We start from the raw sequence: 25333 nt of genomic DNA on the forward strand, positions 1-25333 counted from the left end.
TCGTCACATCAAAAACATCTGTACCCTATCCACAGGATAGAGGATAAGTGTGAGATAGCTGGTGTCTGACCACCAACTCCCCCAGTAGTGAGGAGTATGTGGGATTGAAAGTTCCCCAGGTCTCCTCCATATAAATTGAGTGCCCGTGGGCTAATGTGAGCAGCATTCCATTCACTGCTATGGGGCTGCCTGTAATCTCAGTTATGGGGTGCTGGTCATACAAATACTCAGGTACTTTGTTCACATGGAGGACTTTAAGCCCTCAGTTCTTCTCGTTGCTGAAGAACCCAGCAGTCCGATCCCTAATGGTCCAACATTTATCCTTATCCTCTGCACAGGGGATAAATATCTTTAATGGGACAATCACTTAAAATGGATAGAGATATTGACTATTACGACAATGTCTAATGGGTAACCAATACTCATCCCGTATTTTTAGCATTATGATAGCACATTGCTCCAGAAGAATATATTTACTGCATTTTTCATATTATTTTGTTAGGGGGCCGCAGGGTTATTATGGTTATGGGATAAGAATGCTTTTACAGAGCTCCAGGCTGTATTCCTTCACAAATAACTTGAAGGGCTTTTAGAAGCCACTGGTTGCTGCTCCTTCATACAAGTCTTCTTTTGATGTTAGTGGTGGCTGACAATATATAATGCCTCAGCGGAAAGGGGAAATGGGTACTGTAAAAGCATAACAAAATAATAAAGTTTATGACAAAGTGCCATAGAAACTAAACCGATATAAAAAGAATTGCATAGCTGGAGGTACACAATAATGTAGTCATAAACATGCTGACATTTGTCCATTCGGCAGTTTAACATTTGTACAGACAATCTGTGCTATTATTGTAACTATTGTATTCTTCTCAATAGCGGGTGCATTGTTCAGAAAGTATACTGGACCTGGGATTTTGCCTTTGCAGATGGTAGATAATGTTTTTATAGCATGTAAATGGCAATTGGCTGCTAAATAAATGTCAATGCCACTGGAAAAAATTGTGTGTGTATAGTCTGTGCACTAGCATGACAGTGGTATAGTAGTATGCATAGTATTATATATGTTATATCTTTTGTATTTTTTGGTATTTTCTACAAGTCCTTGCTCTCTAATTATGTTTATTGTTTATATCAATGAATCTTTGTTTAAATGAATCTGCAGGAGCTTTGTGGTACAGGGATCTCAATCCTGGAAACAGCATAGCAATCCATGGGCAAAACAACATTCTCACCAGCGATGGGTGAGTCACACTGCGTAAACAGTCTGTGTCCATCTGTATTGGCTTCACTTAAACATCTATACCGTCCTTCATTATGATTCAACAACATGATTGTTTTAACATAAAACTGTTCTTTAGCACTGGCTGCCTATTTTCCATCATGAAAGGCTTGCTGATTTTGATAAATGCCGTAAAATCACAACTCAATCTTACTCAGACAATAAGTGCAGTATTAGGGAACCGTGGCTATTTTATGAATTTAGATAAAATATAATAATATGCAATACCAATGTCATTACTTTATGTTGATATTACTTGTGTGGATGTACAGTTGCAGTTTGCTGATTTAGGTCCCATATGTGCACAAGCTACAGTACTGTTCAAATGTTTTTAGCAGATGTAAAAATGCTGCAAACAGTATTAACAGTTTATTTTTGTCAATTAAAGGGTTGTCCCGGTAAAAAATGGACAACCCTTTTAAAATTGAAATAACCTGAGGGCAATGAAAAAATAAAAACATGTATACTCTCCTGTCCCCGTTGCTCCAATGTCAACTGCTTCGGTGTTATGCTGAAGCTGCTGATTGGCTTCAGCGGTCACGTGACCACTGAGGCTAATCAGAAAAGGGCCTGAATGTCACTACCTATGACATCACATGTGGCTGCTGATCGGCCTCGGCAGTCACATGACCACTGAGGCCAATCAGCGGCTTCAGTACAATGCCGGAAGAGACCCAGGAGAGCAAACGAGCGGGATGCGTGGGACGACAATGCGTGGGACGACAGGTTAATATGTTTTTTTTTTCATTGCCCCAATGTATTTAAACTTTAATAATGTAGCCAAGACACCCCCTTTAACTCAAACTAAGTTAATGATCAAATAACAAATCTAAATCAAGTCAATATTGTAATAATATTGTATTGTAATAATGTGGCCACCCTTTGGAGGATGAGTATTGGAAGTGAAGACAGCTCTGATCTCAACATCATCCTGTATTTCTGAGATTACATAAAGAGACTGAAGGCTTTCAGCAAGACTACATCCACAGGAGATATATGGTTAGTTCTCTAAGATGTTTGAAACAACCTCCCTGTCAAGTTGCTTCATAAGTGTACAAGTGTACCTAGAAGAACTGATGCAGGTTTGACACTTCTGTTTTTGAAAGCATTTTTCCATACATGTTTAAACCTTTTGCACAGTTCTGTATATCCTAAGAATACATTTGATTTGATGGGTAGATGATTTCCTTTGGTCACTTGCTATTGCTTGTGTAATATTCAGTATTTGTATTTCTAAACTTTCTAAAAAAAAAAAAAAAAAAAAATCAGTGGAAATAAATCCGTAGTCGGCAACATTTACAAGAATCACTACAGACAAGAAACTTAAGCTTCGTGCACCATATCCATTTCCAAAAGCTTATTACAGCTGCTCTCAAGATGGTGTCCCCCCACAAGACCACTCAATCCTTTTGAATCAAGGCTGAAAACCAGTTACTCAGTCTACAGGAAAGTCTCAGTGTGCAAGAAGCTGTTGACCTCCTCTGTAACTCTGATAAAACCACCTTACCTTTTGGTCTAGGAAAAAGAACTACAAATAGAAATATCTGGTGAGGACTTGACTTCTGTTCTCTGTCACTCATATGGATTCTCCACCTGTGTGAGACTACAGGAGTCACACTTCAAACTGCCTTCAAGGTTGGTACAGAACATCAGAATGGCTACACAGACATAATCTAAGTGACTCTAATATATGTTGGCACTACCACAAACAGCCTGGGACCTATCTCCATATCTAGTGGTCATGTGAACTCATACAAATTTACTGGGAAGATGCATCTAAACACATAGAAAAAATTATTGGACAACAAATTGTCCTTATCCTTTCCTCAAATGGTCCTCCTCTTTGCAACCTCACCCTCAATCTGTATCTTGTCCCTCCAAGAATGACCTGACTACACGACATTGATACTGCACCACTGGCTCCAGATGACCTATCCAACAATAGCGCCTTGGTCCACCAAATATCAAGGTTTGAGGAATTGGTTAGCTGCATGGAGAGAAGACATAAAAGATACCTTCGGCTCTGGTCTCCCTGGTGGTGCTTCTGCACATAGGTGAGAATTAAAGGGCTTGACCCATATTCAGACTTAACTCCTATATTCATACTCATTATGTCTAAGCAGTGTCAGAAATAAGTCCACTTCTTTATTTTATTAAAGGGGCCCCACTTGTCTCCCTTTCGCTCACTTGAAGATTTTTAGGCTTACCCACCCCCCCATCCCATTCCTCCTGCTAACTTACCTGGGCATCACATCCACACTCTTTTTTCATACACATGATTATATTCATATATTGGCCAATACTCACATTCATAATAGCATTTCCTGTTCTCATGTGTAATACTATCCTATTAATATTATAAATGTGAAAGTTTGTGGGTTTGTGAGTTTGGAGGTTCGGATGTTTGTTCCTCAATCACGCAAAACCCGCTCGACCGATTTGGCTGAAATTTTCCACAAACATAGTTAATACACCTGATTGCGCAATAGGCTACTTTTCGTCACAATAGCGCACATACGTTTGTGCCAGGACCCCCACAAAACCCAAACTCACACCACCATCTCTGCAATCTCACACACTTTGGACCATAGCAAGCCCCAAAATTCATATTACCCTCTACAGCTTAGCCCCTAACCCCACACAATCACATATACATATACTTTACCACTTTGCCCCTAACCTTAACGATACTCCAGGAGGCTCTCTTTAACGCTCCGGAGCAGCCATGTTTGCCGACCCCCACCACTCTGACAATCCGCGACACCGCCCACCCATGTCAATACCCCTAGGAGGTCTAATAAATGCAAAAAAAAAAGTTTAAAAAAAAAGTAAAAAAAAATATTTAAACAAATAAAAAGGATTAAAAATTCAAATCACCCCCCTTTCCCTAGAACACATATAAAAGTAGTTAAAAACTGTGAAACAAATACATGTTAGGTATCCCCGCATCCGAAATCGCCCGCTCCACAAAGCTATACAAATATTTTTCCTGTTTGGTAAACGCTGTAGCGGGAAAAATGGTCAAAAGTGCCAAACCGCCGTTTTTTTCACTGTTTTGATTCTGATAAAAATTTGAATAAAAAGTGATCAAAGCAATAACATTTCCCAAAATGGTAGAACTACAAAGTACACCCGGGCCCGCAAAAAAAGACACCCTATACATCCCCGTACACGCACGTATAAAAAGTTACGGCTGTCGGAATATGGCGACTTTTCAAAAAAAAAAAAAAAATTTAACACAGTTTTGGATTTTTTTAAGGGGTCAAAATGTAAATAAAACCATATAAATTTGGTATCCCCGGAATCGTACCGAAACACAGAATACAGGGGACATGTCATTTTGGTTGCACAGTGAACGCCGTAAAACCAAAGCCCGTAAGAAAGTCGCAGAAATGCATTTTTTCTTCAAATCCACCCCATTCTGAGTTTTTTCCCTGCTTCCCAGTACATTATATAGAATAAATAATGGCGGCATCAAGAAGAAAAATTTGTCCCAGAAAAATTAAGACCTCATATGGCTCTGGGAGCGGAGAAATGAAAAAGTTATGGGGTTTAGAAGGAGGGGAGTCAAAAACAAAAAACGAAAATCAAAAAATGCCATCGGCGGGAAAGGGTTAACTTCAAATACTTCGGTCCCAAAGTCACTATGTAAAGTTTCTCACAACACCGTATAGCAGCTCAAATACAAATTAACTTCAACACAAAAGTCTCACGTATTCTCTGAATTACAGCAAAAACAAGATACAAAGTTACATTTCATATCCCATACCTTATACACAGTACGAAAACCTTACCCACACCTGTATATACCCACTTCTACAATCACCGCAGACGAAGTCGCGGGTACCAGCTAGTAACTATATATAATATATAGTATAATATAATATATATATACACACATACACACATTGTCATCTCTGATCATACAATTGTGCTCTATCCTATCTCCCACAAAGGTGAAAAAAGTACTGAATTCGTCATAGTCAGGTGAAATTGTATAACTTTACATTGTTCTCATAATTGCTTATGGGCTCGCATTTTACATGCCAAAGAAATAAACTTAACATCTGCACAATTTTGAAGCTATTACATTATTCCAAAATAACTGTGCCTACACAAAATCCTATTTATAGTTAATGAAATCTAGCCAGATTAGGCACATGCAAACCTTGTGACTGAACAGTAGCTTGTTACAGCATCACATTGGTGTTGTGGACTGTAGAATATCTTATGGGAACATCAGTACTTCTGATGAGGTATTTGTCATTGCAGTTTGCACCATTACTGATGTCAGTGTATCTGGTGAGAGGCTATAGATCCTGTTAACGGTGAGAACAATTCTTTCTCTTAACATTTGTTGCACAGGGACTTGTAAAAAGATTGCAATGACATCTGCTGTCGGAATTCTTTGATCATCTGAAACTGATTAAAACTCCGCAATAAAATTTCACAATGCAATCAATATTCTCAGAAACTATATCTGAAGGATTTTATGGGTTGTGAATTCACAAATTGCATCATATTTGTGATGGCCCTTAGAATTAGATCTGATGTCACATGGAAAGAACCTAATCTTTATATAATACTGGATGTAATTAATGTTACTCATCCTTTCTGACTTCAGTAAAGCTATATTAGGTTTATAACAACAGAAGAATCAAGTGTTTCATTTATAGAGTATGAAATATAACTTAAATAATACATATCATTTATGTAAAGTGCATTGAAGGGTGTCTATCACCTCCCCAAGCATATTTAACTGCCACCACTGTGTTATAGAGTACATCACAGTGATAAACATAATACCTTTGTTATGGATGTCACTATAAATTTGGAATTAAAACCATTGAATTCTTATGCAGATGAGGTAGTTGGTGCACTGGAGGCAGGTCTTCAGCTAACTGGACCACTGCTCTTGCCACTCAGAGCCCTATCATCAATTACCTGCACCACCTCATGCAATAAGCGTTGATCCTCCCATTGTTATTACATCACTTATCTTCCTTGATGAGTGATGTTGTCTGTAAGATAGTTGACTATGCTCAGCAGAGGTGGTAGATTCACTTTACATTCATTTTCCTAGTATTCAATGGCTAACTACTGTATGTGGCCTATGTAAAAAGCCAAACACAGCTGACAGTATAGAAATGTGGGCACATTTAACTTAGCTTACTCTAATTTTACATGAAGCTCAATTCAACACAATATCACAAGATGATAACAAAACCTTTGAAAGGTTGCAACCAGCAGCACAACCACTGGGTGTGCACATAAAGTATAGCAATTTGCGATACAATAGCTCAAACCAATGTTGCCTTGAAAAGCTCATTGTCCTGAAAAATCATCTAGTGAAAAATAATTTTAGACATGTCAAACCAAGTAGAAAGGTAAAGGACAAATTTGTATTAGCAACAAGCCATCAATATCTTTAAAGGATTGGCTACTCTGTATATAATAGGGAAAAGGAATACATCCAACTTTCTAATATAATGCAGTTCTGCACTGTTTATTAAAATTGTAGATGTCACCTAGTTATTCATATATTCTCTTCTGATAGCCCCCCATTCTGATGAACCACCCATCAGAAATCTCATTCAAGTTCATGGAAACAGTGTGCTTACTCTACTTTCCTATGCCCTTGGTTGGATGCATCATCTCTGTTTATTCACCTTTACAATATGAATGAACAGTTCAGAACCACTAATATTATAAATATTAATAAACTGGATGTATTCCCTTTTCTCACATATCAGTCAGCATTATATGTAGTGGCCAACCCCTTTAAGTGATGAAAGGTTATTCATTCTAACAGATTTTTCTTTCTTAAACTGAACTGATATTATACTTAGATACGGATAGTCTGCACTGAGCTCATGTTAAAAAGGCAATATAGCACACAGAAAGAATGTATGAATGAACAGCGTCCCATGTCATGGCCTAAAACTAATGGCACGGGTCTAATACAAAGAGCTGCCATAAATTTTAAAAATTCCTGAAAGAGCGTTCTTAAATTGCAGCAGTGTAATATTCCTTTTATTTATTATATCAGAGAAGATATCTTCGTGGAACTGAGCTGAGTCACAAACTGTATATCAATCTGATGAATGCACCAGGGAGGAACAGTTTGTGTGCACATTGGAATCTTGGCACAGTACAATTCTGTGCTTGGAAAACATTTTGGGCAATGCATCTTTGGCACAAAGAGTTTCCATAAAATATATTTTACTAGATGTTTGTCCTACAATCTTAATGTATTAATGACTAAGATCGTTCCCCTCTTAATTAGATTGTTCAGCCCAGTAACAAATACATTAATAAAATGCCCAAACCAATACACATCAATACACATGAGCTATTGGACATAGCCACTGCTACACTACAGTGCTGTAAAAAAAAAAAAACAATTTACCCCTTTATGGATTTTTTTTTTTTGTTATTGCACATTTGTTGCAATTAAATGATTGAAATAAAGTTGAGTATCAGACAAGGATAACTAAAAAGATGACTGCAGAGTTTTTTTTTTTAAATGATGATTTTATATATTAAAGGAAAGAAACTATTCCAAATAACCTGACCCCTATGTGAAAAAATAACTACCCCCCCCCCATGAATTTCACAAGTCACATCCAGATCTGATTACTACCAAGCCTATAGAATCAAGTGATCACTTAAATAGAACTTGTCTTATAAAATGAAGTAGGCAAAAAGATCTCAAAAAGTAACACATTATATCCAGATTTAAAGGAATTCAAGAACAGATATGAAATGCAGTTATATATCAGTCTGGAAAAAGTTACAAAGTCATTGTAACAACTCCTCCTGTGACCAGGCCAAGAGGGGAGGGGCCTGCAGCCATATGGAAATGTAAAGGGCCCAGCACCACTGGACTTTTTTGCAGCAATGGGGGTGTTGCTTCTTACCTCTTTGAAGCAGTGGCAAGACATTCTTTGCTCCAAATAGCTAATTTATACATCATCAAAAATAGTTGTGTCTAAACCATAGAAGCACCAATTAACAAGGAGAAAGCACTTTTTGATTCAGTTAACCCTACTGTTTAGGACACTATGTTATTATTCTTCCTACTAGGTCCCAATCTTTTAATAAGGAGAGTACCTGGTGGTATGCCAGTTTGGCGTGGCTATTTAATGTTTCAGAAAAGTAACAATTTTTTTGTTACAAATCCTAAGTGGAAATAGTAAACTTGATCATTTACCTTCAATAACTATTGGTTAACAGCTTTGTACCTCACCACTATATACATGCACACTGGATCTGATCAAGTGTGCATGCATACTCAATATGAACAGTGGCATAAGCCACTACCAGAAACATCTGGTGGTGGTACATCTTCAAAATGTGCTTTATTTCCCCCAAATCATTGTTAGTGGAAAGTGAGAATTCCCTGTGATGGCTATCTTCACAGGTTTATTGGTAGACTGCACGAACCATTTCATGAAAGCCATGAAGATGTCTCCCTGAGCGTAAAGCCAAGATATCTTTCAAAAGATTGCAAACTGTAATACTGATTTTTTCCTCACATTCTTCCATGACTGCTTTTCTCCTTCACCCTAACTATCCGCCTGGACTCACTGGGCCCATGGCTGAGGGTGGGCCTGTTTCGGCTAGCCAATATTATCAATTATAAGACTTAGACTCTCTTACCCTTTGCCAAGCTCCAATCTAGGTTTGGCCTCCACGGGTCCGGTGAGTTCACGTATATACAGGTCTCCCTCCTGGCTTCCTTTATCTTCCGGGGGCTGGTAGCACCTATCCCCACGCTTTTTGAGAGATTCTGTAAGACTGGCGCTGGGATGCAGGGGTTGATTTTAGATATATATCACCTCTTCTTAGATCCCACCCTTGATGTATTTCCTAAACACTCCTACATGTCACAATGGGAGACCTACTGGGGCAATATCTTGAATGCTGATTGGTCTCTTATCTGGAACAGGGCACCTAAGACTTCGGGATGTTTTATTCACAAGGAGAATTTCTTTAAGATGTTGATGCACTGGTACAACACCCCAGCTCTCCTCCACTCTTTTCTTTTTTTTTTTTGTAGATTGTGAGCCCCACATAGAGCTCACAATGTACATTTTTTCCCTATCAGTATGTCTTTTTGGAATATGGGATGGAAATCCATGCAAACACGGGGAGAACATACAAACTCCTTGCAGATGGTTTTTCTGCCCTTGGCGGGATTTGAACACCAGGACTCCAGCGCTGCAAGGCTGCAGTGCTAACCACTGAGCCACCGTGTGGCCCCTTCTCCTCCACTCTTTTCACAGATCTGTCCTGGATTTCTGCTGGCGTTGTGGTACCTGTCCTGTGCATATCTTTCATCTTTCATGGTGCCAGGTCCGGGGCCTTTTGGAATGAGTGCTAGGTGTCAGTCTCCCCTTGTCTCCCAGGACCTACCTCCTTAATCTCCCTCCCATTACATTGCACAAGCACGCCTTGTGCCATCTGTTACTTCTCCTCACTTCCGCTAGGTGCTTGATAGACAAGCATTGGTGGCAGTCTACCCCTCCAGCACTTGAGGAGTTGTACTCAGAATTAGGGGTGTGCGGTCACTGGAGTATTTGACAGCCTTGGTTAATAATGAAGAGGAGATGTTCTATGCTATTTGGGAATTGTGGGACATATTTTGGGCTACTCAGCCTCTCTGATGGGTTAACATCTGGACCTCTCCTCCTGTGTGAGTGTATTCCCTTCCTTTTTCTCCCCTTTTGTCCCCCTGTCTTGTCATATCCTGTCTTGTTGTCAATTGTTTTGTCTATGTGAATTGTTTTTTGACTCTCATCATTCGGTTTTACATTTGATACAGGTTTTTCATTGTTTTTGTTATTTCTCTTTATTGATAAAATTCTTTAAATAAACAGTTAAAAAATACTGAAAGCAGGCCCATTATCACTATTTATAGTTTTATATTCAGTCAAAATGTTGTCAAATGTAAGGTATGTAAGCTTCAATGAGTGCATCCACTTTATTGGCAATTAGTGGAAGCCATACTTCTCTAAGCAGGGGCGTAGCTATAGGTGGTGCAGTGGTAGCAGTTTCTACTGGGCCCTGGACTCCAAAGGTCCCTCTGCCCCACAAAATATGCCACTATTCTAAATAACACAAATTAGGTAGAAGCCCCATTACAGATTTAGGATTGTGGCCCAGGATCTTCATGCTATGCCTGTCACTAAGTTTCTGTAAATACACATAAAAGTGAATGAGAGTTCTGAAAACAGCATAGAACAGTGAGGTACAATGTTTCCATAGTTCCTATTCACTTCTATAGGAACTACTGAATGCTGTTTCCTTAAAGTCCGACCACCAAAGAGTCTGGATATCAGACAGGTCGTAGTGAGGTAGAAGAGAGAACCTGGCCTGGGATACTTTTAAAGATGGTTGTGGCTTCCACGGGTAGGCTCAACATCTATCTAACACGTATGGCATAGTCTACATCTTTTTTGGGAGAACCTCTATAATATTATTTGTCCGCATGAGTTGCAAAGCTGCCCTTGCAGACACTAAGTCTTCTAAACTGTGAAATTCTGTCTACTGTGTGATTCCATGATGTATTAAGACTACAGGGAACATTTATAAAAATTCTTCTTGGTCTTTGTTATTTGAATAACTAAATTTAGTGCTGATATAAACAGTGCATGTTAAATCACACCTGAGTCATCCAATGTTAAACCAACCATAAGAAACCCATTGAACTTATGTGATCAGCTGCTATCTGCAGGAATATAACAATATTACACTGTTCCTATCAGTTCGCTGACCATGTAATGTATAAAACTACTGGGCTTTCCAGAATGAGAAGCTCTTTGTAAGCTCTTTCCACTCATTGCAGGGGCATCTATTATGAATTCCTAATTCCCTTCAAAAGGTATATAAAATTGTATTTTCCAACCCAGGCAACATTTTAAGAAGACATATGGAAATAAATAGAGCTTCTTAAACATTTCAGAGGTTGATGACTGGACTTTGACCACCTCATCCAAACCACTGGCAAGCCATTTCATTATAGATTTTGCTTTATGTATTGAGCATATTTGCTAACATTTCTAATGCACCTTCTGGGAGATGCATTGCATTAAGTGTGCTGTCAGATCTTTTTCGAGCATAGTCACACCCCTTTTTCTACTGACCATGCCCCATTTTTGTTGTCTGGCACCCTGTACACTACATAGGCATGTTTGGGTGTCAGGGCTATGCCTGATGTTCATGGAGTGCTGCTTTCCAGGAGAAGGTTCTGGGAAGCTCCTTATGCTCTCCGGAGATTTACTAACTGATCTGGAAGTCCAGAAGATCAAAAGCGATATAGCGCCATTGACGTAATTAAAAAGATTGCCAAACTGTTTCTACAAAACATGGCTTACAATTCTCCAGAATATAATCATATTCTAGAGCATGAAGATTTTTCTTCACTTGAACAAAAGGACTCTGCCTAAACCATTAGTTTTCCAACACCAAAGTTTTCAGTTGCCACTAAACATCTGGGTTGGAAGTGTTTTCCTGGCATCCACTAAACCTGCTGTAGAAATCATCAATTAGAATTTACCAACTAGCCAGATGGCAATGCTTAATTCATCATTTCAGAGAATTACTTTTCATTGCTTCATTGGCAACAGGCTTTACATCACTAAAGTCAACACGTAACTCGCTGTGCGCTTGTGTGCTGGTACACAGTTCTGAAAATCCAAACTGTTTATAAAGCACTTTGTGCTAATATTGTGTTTCCAGTTGGGATCCATTAATGGGTGGGACAGCTGAACGATGATGATTTTTACATGTTACAAGCTTCAAGATTTCTTGGTTCTGTTTTGCAAACCTACATGACTGAATTTCGCTTTCTCAATAACAGTATCAGCACATACAGTTCACACTTTTCTTTTTAAATGTTTCTTAAATCCAGTTGATAGAGGAGACAGAGGAGATTAATATAGTTAAATCATTATATAATTCTGATAGCATCATGAATAAAGGAAAAGGAGTACAATATACAGTCATATCTCACTTTCTGAGGCTGTAGATTGTCCTGATGTTTTGGGGTAGGAAGAGACTGGAGATGCCAGGATTACCTAACCAGGAAGCTCAATCCTGACCATCGTTACGTTGCCTAATTTACATAATAAATAAAATAAAAGCATATACTTTCTGGTGATAGGTCTTCTTTAAATTAAAGTATCTGCACTAGAATGAGTTAAGCTTACCATATACTGCACCCAATAGCTATCTTGCCCAATATACAATACATGATCACTTGGCTCTGGCTAGCATTGCATATGTGCTGAGAGGCAAAAAAGGAGAAAATTGCTGTTTGAGGCCGGGGACTAACATGGCATAAATGCTGCGATTTGCAGAAAAAATTGTGGCATTTCATAGTCAAAGCAAAGTGGATGGGATTCTAGTGAATCCTATTCCCACTTTGCGGTAAAAACAGCGCTGCAGACATGCCGGGATTTACGTGGTTTGGGAAATTGCAGCATGTCAATGATACCTATGGAAATGCCAGTGGTTTCCTCATAGTTATAAATCTCTGCAAACTTTCTGCCTAAAGTGCTGTGGGAAGAATCGCGATGTATCGTCATTGCATTTTTCCCCGTAGTGCTTTTTTGTTGCAGAACGCCACATGGGGCCTTAGCCTGAGAAGTAAGGGATATTATAGTTGAGAAGTAAAGCATCATCCACCTGCTAGATTTTTTTTCTCCTGACATCTTCCATTGGATGCCCCAAAGACATAAATGGTCATCTAAACCGATTATAATGAGCAGGTTTGGCTGACACAAACCTAACGTTCATGTCCAACTTGCACCTTGGTTTTCTGCTGCCTGAGGCAACAAGTAAAAAGGCACACACACTCATACACACATTATATATATATATATATATATATATATATATATATATATACACACACACACACACACAACAGCTAACAACACATATATAGAGCACACATATATACATGAGTGCATGGCTGCAGGCTGAACTGTAGCCCCCCTGCACTCCCGGGAAAGTGCTGTCTTAGTCTCACCTTGCCTGATGTCTGATACTGCCCCGACAGTAAGAAACCAATGAAAAGTTTTACCCCATAAATTCTATAAAGTAGTTTTTAGATAGAGTAAAATACACATATGGAATAATTGTACTTTGTGATGAGTACAGGATATGGCCTAAGAGAAAAACATTCAAGCGTTTTTCGTCTTCAGCTCATTGCAGATAAAAAGTATATAGTACGCTGTTCAGCATTATTCAGTCTGTCAGTGCTTATAGTGAGCTTCAATTTCAAATCTCTGGAGAGATATAGTCAGACATTTTTCCATCTCAAATTCAATGGAGAACAAATTATTTTATGACATTTTTCTGTAGGTCTGTGGTAAAGGGAAAATTAGACAAAGTTATTATTATTATGTGACATCAAGCAACAAATTGGAAGTGACAATGGATTTGGAAAGGTAGCAGAATTAGAGCTCTATCATATCTGGGGCTTTGTACAAAACTAAAATTGTATTTTGCCAGGTGAGATTATGAAAATGAGATAATAGGTCGACAACTGGGAATTTATAGAGGAAATCCCTGTATTAAATCCATAGCTTTTCATACCCCGATTCAACTCTGCACAGAAAAACAAAACATTGGAATCCATCCAGGTCTAGTGTGTCCAATGGCAAACAGGCATCAATGACTGACTACTGGCATTTATGTCTAAAGTAGGCCATATACAATAGATTAAAGTTGGACGAACCTTCCAGTTTTGGTGGGACTGACCAACCAACTAGAATGTATTAGATGTTTGATCGACATTTATTCAGCAGGTGTTTGTTGCACTTGGGAAAACATAAAAATTATGAGTTGCAGTAGCATTTCTGCTATGTTTCTCTGCTCCTGACTCAATTGGACTTCCTCCCATAGACATCTATTGGCATCGTGTTTTCTGATGTCTTTGAGAAGAAAGTCTGTCTCTTCTCCCAAGACAGATTCAGCAGAGTGTTTTAGAGGGAGGGGAGAAGGAAAGTACATAATAGTGGAGAGCCAATTTTCTTTGATAAAATGAATTACAAAGTTTATTAAATTCACTATTGAGTTATACAAAGTTTATTGCAACAAGTGTTGCTTCACCATATCATTTCCAAGACCTTTCAGTTCACCACATAAATAACAAGAAGCAAATAAATAATACCTCTATATAATGTGAGCAACAAGTAAGCATCTTCAGAAAATGGTATTACCTGGACATAAGCTGTTACAGATACTGTCTATATGTAAATTTAAACATTTAAACTTTTTGAACATTTTTAAAAGTTTAAAAAAGTTATTGCACTAAATTTGGCAAATTCTCTGCATATTCTTATTTCCAAAGAAGTCAAATGAGCTAAAAAATGCAATGGTTTCATGCTCCTTTCTTGTATGTACTACACAGTCCAGTCATATTAATGTCACCACCACCTACTTTAGATGTCAACGTTAAATAACCAATCGCAGAAGGCACGTGTCATCAGCCATCTGGGTGCACTCATCATTGTGGAAGGCACGATGGATCAACACAAGTATTCATCTATCCTTGTGGACCATGTTCACCCCTACATGTGAATTATTTTTTCTCAGGATGATGGCATCTACCAGCAGGACAATGCGAGGTGTCATAAAGCTCACAGTGTACGTGCATGGTTCGAAGAGCACCAGGATGAATTTACTGTACCCCCTTGGCCAGCAAATTCCCCGGACTTGAACCCAATGGAGAATCTGTGGAACCACCTCGATCGAGTTGTTTGCGCAATGGATGTTCAACTGCATAACCTAGCGCAGCTGGCCATGGCACTTGAGCCGGCATGGCTCAACATCCCAGTGAACATCATCACAACATCCCCTCTCATCCTACACGTCTCTCAGTGGTCCGCTCTGCGAAAGGTGGTTATTCTGGATTTTGACAGGTGGTCACATCAATGTGACTGGATTGTGTATATACAGCATTGCCACTAGTAATGAGAGGTACAATACATTGCAATTTATGCCTCATGAGGAAAAAATAACAACTGTCTGGCATGCTTCAAGCATACATGCTCCTCATACTACCCATGGTAAAGATCTGTGAGCATACTCATGCATGGATTGGTGGTGTAAGTCATGCAAAATGGAAAGTGTAGCATGTAGAGGTCTTTGTGGAGCTTTCATCGGAAAACTCTTTGGCTCAGCAATATTCCCCTTTTTATAGGATAATTGTTTAATATACATGAAAACAGTTAATTCAGATCAGTGTCCTCTACTACAACCCACCAAGGTTAGGTTTACAGCTGCATTTACGTTTCCAGTTTTCTGTTTAGTCGCAATGAGAAAAACAAAAATAATGGCATTGTTGACCCATCAACCCTGTTGTGTTTCTACTCAGAATGTTGCTTTTTACTATCATTTATGGTGGTATCTGTGATAGAGGTTTCTAATGGAGCCTCAGACTAAGATGTGAACATAGCCTTAAACATATGCTTGTTTACAGATTTATGAAGACTGCCATTTCATACACCAGTTATAATAAAGGCCTCAGCTGGACCAGAATGGAGATATGGCATGAGTTATGATAAATGTTAGGCCAAGGAATCCCCATTCACAAGGCACAGAACAAGGGTTGTGGCGCATGTTTGGTGCAAGAAAGGGCCTTGTCCAAATGTGTGCATCAATATCATCCCTCTATGCCAGAAAACTGGCTTAGGCTGAGGCCCCACGTTGTGGGAGCACAGCATTTTTGTTGTAGATTATTCTGCCAAAGCCAAGAATAGCTTCAAATGGAAAGGGAAATATATAGAAAGCTGTTATACTTCTACCTTCTGCTCAATCCACTGGCTTTGGCTCAAAAATTCAGCAAAATCTGCAACAAAAAAGGCTGCATTTCCACAAGGTGGGGATTGATTTATTCCCTCCATAGCATCCAACCACTACTTAGCATGATCTTCTCAACTGTACACAGTGTTACTATTCATCAACAATATTACATTACCATTAACACTTATTCACACTGATATCTATACTTTTATACTTGACCTTTACCTCACGTCCCCTACCCCATTATGTCCATAAATCCTTATCACCTAATAAGTTAATAGAAAACAACACAATAGGATGTGTTCACATTGTTGTGTTTAGAACAGAACAGCTATTTTCTATGAATACTGATAAATGCCAATGGACTCCGCTGTCTTCACTGGGGTTTGTTGAGGTTCCATCAAGGTTCTGGTATTTGTGCTTCAGATTGTGTTATTCTTAGTTGCAAAAATATTGTAAAAGGCAACAAATATCCCAATGGAGGCTTTGAATGGCAGTGTAAACAGAGCCGAAATTACATTTTAATCCTTCTACAGAATATTTGGATTAAACTTAATTATGCCATTAGAGCTGAAATAAAGTAACTAGCTTTGCACAGAAATGCATGTGGATAAAGGACACATTATGGGATATTACTAAATGCACAAGGTAATCTAGTAATTCTTTTGGACATGTGTAAAGTTTGCATCATTCGCCACACGTAGCACACCCACCAGGCACAGGCTCCTGTTGATCATCACAAAGGCAAGACCACCAATGCTGGGCGGACTACTTATAGCAGCAGCTTATTTGACAAACGTTAAAAAGACCTTTTGTAGGAAACTCCAAGATTTTAATGTGTAGCCTACTGAGTAATAGTAGCAATTATTCCGTCCTTACTTATTAATATTTCTGTACAAACTAAAACATTTCTCTAGTGCACAAGAACAAATGTACAAATGAAAATCAAATTTATTAAACAATTGCAACCAAAAGTAGCTGTCTAGGGGAGAAATCACTACCCAGCTTAGAACTAATGGCCGTGTTAAACACCTCCAGACTCACATTATAGGAATCAGTTTATCCTTGATGTACGTTATTATTAGAATACTCCCGAGCACTAAATAATGAAGATGAAAATCACTTATAGTCTTCATTTTATGGGTCATTTATGGCACCTCTAACTGTTTCTTACAATAATGATCATATACATTAAAATATCCTTTATGTGTCGATGAGGAAACTTCTAATGTATTCAATTAACTTCTCTTATGCATATTCCATTTCACAATAATTATTTGCCTACAGCAAAACTGAAATGAAAACAGAAGGACACAGGGAAATTACTCATGCTGAATAGTCCTTTGTTTACAATGTGAATATTTAACACGCTTCGGTGACATTTTGTATTCTGTCGCTGCTTAACTCCTCAGTGACCAAAGTCAGCACAAGCTTGATGTAATAGTCTGCTGTCAACTACAAAGCCATGTCATGTAGTGTTTGTCAATATCATATATCCAGGGAGCGAAAACATGTCAAAGTCTTAATATTAATAATCATCAAGCAGGCAAGTAATATGCAGAAACAATTTGTCTCATTCACCATGCACAATGGATGACACAATGTAATATTTTCATAGACTGATTGTGTAAATGATCCTGATGAGACAGCCTCTAACACACCCCACTTCCATGATTCCAGTCATCACACTGTGCATGCATGCCAGCAATTCCTTATCTACAGGTTCCGAGCTGTCAGTCTCTGTGCTTCAGGAATCCCACTCCCCACAACACACCCCATCTTCTCTGCCAACAGCCCAGCTGACACGGAATATAAGAGCCAACGACCTTTCTTTATGAAAATAGAGGATGTCTATGTATGATCCCGACAGCCTGCTTGTTCTCAAGATATTTCTCTTTCCAATAATATTAGATTATTACAATGTAAGCAGACATCTTTTTTCCCATTATTGCCTGCCAGTTTCTTTGCACATGCCTTCTTCTGATAGCAGCAGCTCCACAGATGCAATGCAAAAAGCAACAGATTCTTTTGTGTTAGCATGCAATTCTTACCTGTGTTAAGATGTCACATCCTCTTCATTAACTCATACCAGGTTTTCATCATAGATCCAGCATAATCCTCCAAACTTCCCCCAAGCAGTGATATGGTTGTGTTCATTAGATCAAGCCTTTTGAGGGTCTATAATGTCAGAAGAACTAGAGCTAAGTCATGGCTTTAAGCTCCCTGCTCAAAATGTCTGGAATAGTTTAGGAGAGCAAGCAGAATGCATTGCATGCTAGAAAGCAATGCTTAATATTAGTTCTCCGAAGCTCAGTTAAGGTAGCGTCATGTGTTACAGCATGTGCTAGCTGGAACCTATATGCCTGTGACAGACACGCTGCTTCTGTTTTTAATAAATATTGCAATAGGCTGTCTAGGAGATATACTGTGATATGCCTAATCTAGCGGTCCACATGGAAGGATCTTTTAAAAAGTGGGTGGGAAAATATTTTTCAGTTCAGTGAAATCATCCCCGGTACGAAAAGGTTTGAGCAATGAATGTAGAAAAATGCATGAAATTGCTCAGCTGTGTTTGAGTGGCAAGAATGATCAGAAAACTGAAGCCGATAGACCTGCCCCTCACTCCCCCCCCCAACCATAACCATAACCATAGCTCTTGAGACTTACAAAGGAAAAACACTCAGACTGAAAACTTCTAAACATTTCATTAAGAAGAGCTACACTTCAAGCTTAACAAATATATTTCCTTCCTATGTTCTACCCTATTTGTCTATTATAATCCTCCATTAATTATGATTTGCAAATTGCTTGTTATTTAGAGCCAGATTAACATCTCCAGCCTCTAAGTCATCACAAAAATCTAATCCTTCCTCCGGAATATTCAGGCCATCGTAGATCAATAACCATACAGACGGGGGAATAAGTCAGAGCTCTATGTCAAGTCATTAGGCGGTATATATATTATAAAAGAAATATTATTCTGCCTTTATCGATCACTTTCTGATTTAAAAAGAGAGCAATATATCAGTCCTTGTCCGCTCAGTTAAACAGGTGCACGGTGGCCAATATAATATGGACTGGATTTTCTTTTTGTTCACCAAAATTGGAGAATAATTTATACATTTTTTTTTTTTTTAAGGAAAACAATTGACGCTAGCCATTCATGTTCCTGGCAATTAATATTTTACAATAGCTAACTGGAAAATATTGAAGATTTTTTTTTTGACAAAACAAAATTAAGTTAGTGTTTTTATGTTTTTTTTTTCTAAGAAGGTTTTTGTCAGTGACTAAATACATTTATAAATCATACATCAAGTACAACAGTGACATCTATAGACTATTAAAAACATATCAAGGGTGAGGAGCATGAAATAGATGAAATTATATATCAGTGATATACATAATTGGTGCCAATGGTGTGTAAGACCCTTCTAGTAATGGCAAAAATCATGTAAGTTGTACCTAACCTTGTACAGTCTTCTAATACCAAACTGAGTTTTAGAAAATACTTCCACTATCCAAGCTGAACCCCAATGGAACTCTATTGGGAGGCTTTTTTTGGAGGCTGATTTTGAGGTGGATTAAGCGTCAAAATCAGAACCAAAAAACTCTTTGTACACTGACTCTAAGAGCTTCCTATTAGAGATGAGCGAGTAGTATTCGATCGATTAGGTATTCGATCGAATACTAAGGTATTCGAAATACTCGTACTCGATCGAGTACCACTCGCTATTCGAATGGAAAAGTTTGATGCAGAACCAGCATTGATTGGCCGATGCTATACAGTCGGCCAATCAATGCTGGTTCTTCTCCTACCTTTAGAAGTCTTCTCCGTGCAGCTTCCCTAAAAGGGAGTATATACAACCTCTAAGTTTACTTCTAAACAACTTATACGTTGTTTTTGCATTGGTTAGGAACATTGAACATAGCTTTCTTGGCTCAAAGTCAATCTTGCTGCTGAGAAAGTCAACTTTTATTCCACATTCAAATGAGCTGATGGGGTTACATCTGTTAAACCACCCATTTTTATGGTTTCTACCCAATATCACCCCAAAAACAGCTAGAAAGACATGTCCATTGGACAATAATTTGCAGCATTCAAGAGAAGGAGGTGCTTTGACAGGTGTACTCCTTCTTCCCCGATGTGCAGCAAACGGATCAAAAGTTGAATTTCTCAGCAGCAAGTTTGCGCTTAGAAACAAAAAGTATGTGGAAATGCGTGAGCAACCACCCTACAACAGCATGTACATAGTGGTAGACTCCCTTTAAAGCTATATTCACATAGCCAATTTTTTCTCAGTATTTGAATGCTATGAGAACTCCTTTGATCTTGACATCACTGTTTTTTGGAAACTTGCTTTTTGGGTCTATGAATTTGTATTCCAATTTGTTCCATCGCCTTGATAAACTTCTTATTCATTCCTAATTTGATATGTATTTGTGGTAATTAAACATTTTTAGGACTGACCATAGGTGTGCTATGTATCTACAGTTTGGTTTCCTGGGGTCTGTGTTTTCATTCTGACTAGAGATGAGCGAACACTAAAATGTTCGAGGTTCGAAATCCGATTCGAACAGCCGCACACTGCTCGACTGTTCGAACGGGTTTCGAACCCCATTATACTCTATGGGGGGGAAATGCTCGTTTCAGGGGTACGCAACATTCGATCAAATTCTACTTACCAAGTCCATGAGTGAGGGTCGGGCTGGATTCTTCTCCCTGTGCAGCATCCCCGCGTCCTCTTCCGGCCTTGAATTCACTCTGCTAGGCATCGGGCCTAGGCAGAGCCGACTGCGCATGCCCGCGCCCGAGGGCCCCCGTATAGCATTCTGCCTATCAACGCTGGTTCTGCATCAAATCTTAACTTTGAACAGCTAGTAGTATTCGATCGAGTATGAGTATTTCGAATACCGTAGTATTCGATCGAACACCTACTCGATCAAGTACTACTTGCTCATCTCTAATTCTGACCACTCTTTTCAGATGTACAGTCCCTATAGTCCCAGATAAAACATCAAAATTTGTACACCCAACTTGCAAGTGAAAGGGCAATAAATTTCAAGAACTTTTGATCTATATTAAACTTTAACCCCTTAATGTCTGCCGTTATACCATTATATTATGAAATTGCAAAGGAAGAATGAAGAGGACGGAAGCTACAGACAATGGGCACTCTACTTAAATGGCAGGTTCCAGTTATATTACATAACAGGTAAGGGCTGCTGATGTAACCACCCCACAGGAGTTACTAATGGTTATTTGGCCATAAGAGTGTCTTACATGTTATGGTTGTTTGTATATGTTTTTATGTTCATACTGTATTCATTTGTGAGGTGTTTTCAAGCTGTTGTTCTCTGGTATCACTTGTCTTGGTGAGTTGTGGTCTCCATAGTAACACACAGTATATTGGGTGGATCTGTAGCTGTAACAGGAAATAGTCATAGCAGAGAGAGAGGAAGTAGTATTCTGTAAGCAGTCAGGGAAGAAGAAGCAAGGAGAAGTGTGGAAGTAGCCATCTTGTGTTTAAGACACTGGGTGCTGTGAGGATTGCCACAGCAGCAGCAGAGTAGAGAAGTTGTGACAGCACACTGCATTACTATCAGTAAGAGGACAGGATTACATCAGGCTAAGCAGAGCTACAACCCTGGCAGCCTGAACCTACCTCTACAAGGTAACTGAAGTCATGCAGAGGACCATAAACTGGACCTGCAGACATTTTAGACTCTCTGTTAATGCATGGGGAGGTTTCAGCCAGCTACAAGCCACTGTGCCACAGCTCACTGATACAGGACAAGTGAACTAGCAGATGCCTGTTACAATAAAGCAGTGAGCACTTCTACTGATCCTGGCCTGGACATTGCCTTCCTTACAGCTAAACCCTGAGCATAAGCTCCTAGTTGGAGGGGAGCACTGACACCAACTCATTATCTCGGCCCAGGGACCTGCGGGTGTCTCATTACTCCAACTGGTGTCACATCTAACTGATTCTACCCATTACCCTGTGCACCTCTCCTGGGAGATCCGGTGCCTATAAAGTCACCGTGACAGTCCAGCTTCCTGCACGGTACTCCTGGGGTGGTCGCAGTAGTATTTGTAATCAGTGATAACATGAATTATGATTAACCTTGTTAGATTCCTCAGTCAGTTGCGCCTTTAACAGTAGCACTGCATAGACATAGACAATGTTGTACGGGATTGGTTCCCACCAAAACGTTATTAGCTGGTAGGGATCTAGTGCTATGATAATAGGTAGCCAATTGAAGGCTTTCAGGCCTGGCATCTGTATATGTCTATTAGATGCTGTCATAGGCAGCATGTAAAAGGAATGCAGGAACCAGACCCCGGAGTGTTCTGGATCCTGCAAGTGGATCTAAGAGAAAAAAGGGGAAAATAACAAGTATACTTAAAAAAATAATAGCTATATAACAGTTTAAATCACCACCCAGTCCTTAGATCACATATTTAAAAAAAATGTCCACCATGTCCAAAAATTATCAAAATATTTTTTTAAAAAATTATTCCATAAAGTAAACTCCATAGCAGAAAATGTCATGCATTCCCCAAACCTGCATCAATAAAAAAGTATATCTTACACAGAAGATGGAAATATAAAAAATGACTGGTGACAGAATATAGCAGCGGATAGAAATGTATTTATATTTCAGAAGTGTTGAAACATGAAAGAACTGGCACAATTGAATTTTTTTCCAATTACACCTCATTATGAATATTTTTCAGCTTCCCAGTATGTTGTACAGAATATTATAGGGTGCCATCATGAAGTAAAATAAATCTGCCTCACAAAACTAAGCTCTCATACAACTTTGTGAACAGAGTAATAAATAAGTTATGGATTTTGGAAGATGGAGAAGAAAAATCAAAAATTCAAAAACAAAAAATCGTGGCTTCCTTAAGGGGATAAAAGATAATAAATAGAGATGAACACTGATAAATCTGATGTAGCAGAGCCGAGTGTGCATAAGGGTTCTAGTGCATCCTCGGCTCTGTGATTTTTGTGAGATAAACTTTTTCCCATAGGAATGCATTGGACAGCGCTGATTGGCCAGAGTACGGAATTCACAATTACACACCCAATAGAGCCCCAAAAAGTTATTTTTAATAACATTCCTACCTAAATAAAGGTTATCCCTGGCCTATCCCTGTCTCATAGTCACAAAGTTCACATTCTCATATGACCCGGATTTGAAATCCACTATTCGTCTAAAATGGAGGTCACCTGATTTCAGCAGCCAATGACTTTTTCCGATTTTTTTCAATGCCTCCGGTGTCGTAGTTCCTGTCCCACCTCCCCTGCGCTGTTATTGGTGCAAAAAAAGCGCCAGGGAAGGTGGGAGGGGAATCGAATTTTTTTGGAGTTTGCCACGTGATGTTCGATTCGAATTGAACAGCCTGATATCTGATCGAACATGTGTTCGATAGAACACTGTTCGCTCATCTCTAATAATAAACACTCCAAACAAGAGGAAGGAGGATGTGTGAAAATATAATCACAAGAAATCTATGGGTTATAGAGGAAAATAATAAAAGTTTAACATATTTTTAGTGTATTCAATTAATGATATATTATGTAAAGCAGCTTTAAGCTATAAAAGATGTATACCGAGTATATAGTATATTTTACATTAAAGTCAGGTAAAATGCCTTCTATGAAATCTTATTTCTGTGCTGACCCATTGATCTAATATAACAATTAGAACTATTGTACCATGACCAGTACCTTTGTGGTATCCATAATTCTACCTACAGTATTATTTATTATACCTTTATGTGCTTCTTATTGAGTGATTTTCATTTTTTCTTATATAATAGAGATCTAGGATTTTAATATGTAGAACTACAAACTGCACTTGTACAAATAATAATAATAATAATAATAATAATAATAATAAATCTCTAACCAATATACTATTAATAGAAACTGTTTCCTGCCCCCATCCTGTCAAATCCATTCCTGCATTATTTATATGCAGTGCTAAAGTTTATAGAAGTTACTAGCAGGAGGACCCGGCTTTGCACGGGTATATTTCATTTTTTGGTGGTGTAGTGGCCCCATAACAATTGGCCAGTTTTGCACTGGTGTATTTTGTATGTCATTTGTGTGTGTCTCCATAAGTGTCGTATTCATATGTCCAGCAAATTAGGACCAGACTCTCCAAAGAGAAGTACAGAGGCAGCGCTCACCCAAAAAGACTTTATTAGGTAACAGCACAACGTGTTTCGAGCCAATCTTGCTCTCTCAAGTGCATATAGATAACCTTAAAATTACACAAATACAATAATAAGTAGAAAAAAATATAAACAAAAGGATAAATATTACACTAAAATGTCAGATGGTTGAAGCCATATATACGTAAAATCTTTTCAATACCAAACATTGAAGCTTATAGAAACCAATGACTCATACACAGATGAGTCACAGACAGATCACACATAATCATGTACACATACAGGTATATATATACATATATATACACACATGCCCATCTATATACTCATTTTCATGCCAGACAGGTTACACAGTGGCTATTTAATCCAAAAACTTGTAAATAGGTATATTACATAGGGACTGACTTGACTAGAAACAGGAGGATGCTCACCTCACTCCAAAACTCCAATCTGAACTTATAAACCCATCTTATTCAAAGAAATAAGGAATAGACAACTAAGTATGAGCAGAGGAATGAGAGGTCAGCTTACCTTCCCACAGTGGATAATGGGTGTAAAAATAAGGCAGCTGTCAGCTCCTATTTATGGGAAGTAGCTGCAGGAATCGGCTGATAAAGAACAGCTGATAGGGATACTGAGCTTCATACATGCTACAGAGAGGATGTGTAGGTAAACACTCCCGGACATGTGGAGACAGTGTAGCATGCAGTAGACTCTCCTGAGCACCAGGTGGACTAATGTCCCAAGTTAAATGGAGACATCAGCTGGGCTCCCGAGACTGTCCCGACCAAATAAACAGGCAGACCGAGTTCGAGTCCCGACACGGTCACCCAAGGTGCCCAACACAATACAGTCCAGAACACCACCTGAGCCACACATAAAAGTATATGAATATACATACATAAACATAAAATTGTATAGATAAATGGCAGTAGATCATTAAAATCAACAGTTAAAACAGGATGATTCTAAAAGTGGCTTGATTGTTCAGAGAAGCAGATAGTGGATTATTAAAATAAACCAAAAAGTTTTAAATAAATGAGTGA

General features: G+C 38.7%; 1 protein-coding gene across 1 annotated transcript in view; it reads right to left on the bottom strand.

Annotated features, from left to right (window-relative positions):
- The window catches only part of KCNMB2 (potassium calcium-activated channel subfamily M regulatory beta subunit 2), a 387128-nt gene extending 368454 nt beyond the window's left edge, over window positions 1-18674 (bottom strand). Inside the window, exon 1 of the mRNA XM_075268666.1 lies at window positions 18151-18674. The gene's annotated coding sequence lies outside the window, so the exon portion shown is untranslated. The remainder of the gene's footprint in view (window positions 1-18150) is intronic.
- Window positions 18675-25333: the final 6659 nt, after the last annotated feature.

Source organism: Leptodactylus fuscus, chromosome 3 (assembly GCF_031893055.1).
Source record: "Leptodactylus fuscus isolate aLepFus1 chromosome 3, aLepFus1.hap2, whole genome shotgun sequence".
Classification (NCBI taxonomy): domain Eukaryota; kingdom Metazoa; phylum Chordata; class Amphibia; order Anura; family Leptodactylidae; genus Leptodactylus; species Leptodactylus fuscus.